Genomic DNA, 1,743 nt, shown 5'->3' with positions numbered 1-1,743 from the left:
CTCCTCATCTGTCCTCCCGTGCTCCGCACGACTATGAACGAAAATGTCGTCAAAGTATATCTGTGCATACTCCTTGTGAGGCCTGATCAACTGCGTCACAAGACGATTAAATGTTGCTGGTGCATTTGACAATTCTTGGGGCATCACTAGCCACTCCCAGAACATGCCGCTCGGAGTGCTCACCGCTGTTAGCGGAATATCACTGGCTCTCATGAGCAATTGGTAATACCCATCGACCATGTCGAGTGCACTGTACTTCGTACATCCGACCATGTTGTTTTGAAGAACATCCTCTCTAGAAACTGGCGTTTGTGTCAGAACGGTGGCAGCTTTGAGCTTATTGTAAGAGCGAACGATACGCGACTTGCCGTTCGATTTCCAAACTCAAAACATGGGTGTCGAATGGGGAGACTTGCTCTCACGTACTATTTCTGCGTCGTGCTTCCTACGGAAAACAGCGTCAATGACGTCGCACATCTCATTGGGCAGGGGCCATTGGCGTATAACGCAGTATTTGGTTCTCGGAACCAGGTCGATCTCATGACACACACCTCGGTCTGGGGGTAGGACCAAAGGTGGGTCTTTGTAGACGACATCTTGAAATTCGTTTACCAAAGAATGATACGGATCCAAGGGATTCCGTAGGATCAACGATATACTTCGCACGCTCAGCACTCTCTTGGTGTCCTCTAAGACAGCTTCATCCAGAAGCGATGACAAGTAAATCTCCTCGTCCGGTCGTACGATGACCACTTTGATCAAATCGCCTGTCTACAAGGCACTGCCGAGCTCTTCAAGGGACATCTCGTCGAGCTCAGAAGAGCATCTACTGCAGGAATAGCCTCGAGACAGACGTCGCCATCTTCCTCCCCCGTAGTAACGTAGACGAGAGTGTATATCTGTGCACCGTCATCTAAGGTAGACACACCCTGGATCAGGGTCGAGGCCCGGCGTCTTGCAGCCAGCATACGACGTCGCCGTCGCCTCTGTACAGAGGTTCTATGTCTCGCTGAGGCCAGGGTAAATACGCACTCCGCGTCGTCCGGTGTCACCCTCACTTTCCGATCCTTTGGAGCTCTGATGTTATCTACAACATCCGACGAAGAAATGCTGACCCCGTAGCCCTCGTCAAGTGGATAGCGTGCCACTTCACGCGTATCTGAAGGGCGTGCCCAAGATGCCTCGGACTCTATTTGACCACGCCATCAATGACATGCAGCAACTGCTTCGCAGCGAGAGCAGTGCTCAGTGGTTTACGTGATGTCGTTTCCCCGCGACGAACCAGACTGGTAGGCGTTGGAGCGATGGTTTAGAGAACCTTGACGCGCCTTGCGCAAGGGCAAGCGTTCCGCAGGTGACGAGTGTCCCCACAGACAAAACACCGACGTGTGTTTGCGTGCTACCCGGCAGCCCGGAGCTCTGCTCCCTCGTCCCAAGCATAGCTGAGATCCATGGGCATAGGCTCGCTCGACGAGCTGTTGAAGTGTGCGTTCCAACCAAGTCGTGCCGACTTGAAATTGAATTCGGCATTCAATGTTACATTCACCGCCTCCTCAAACGAAGACGGATACACACGGAAGATCTCCATTCTGTCCACGCCAGTGCGGAGGGCTTCCATAAAGACGGTCGCTGTGACCGCCTCCGGAAGGAGATCTGCTGCCATCCCAGCAATGAGAGTTGGCATCTCTTGGACAAAGTCCACCAATTCCTTGTTGCCTGTCGGGCGGCAAGGAAACGATATCC

This window comes from Plasmopara halstedii (genome assembly GCF_900000015.1).
Source record: "Plasmopara halstedii genome assembly, contig: Scaffold_3060, whole genome shotgun sequence".
Classification (NCBI taxonomy): domain Eukaryota; phylum Oomycota; class Peronosporomycetes; order Peronosporales; family Peronosporaceae; genus Plasmopara; species Plasmopara halstedii.
This window is presented reverse-complemented; position numbering follows the sequence as displayed.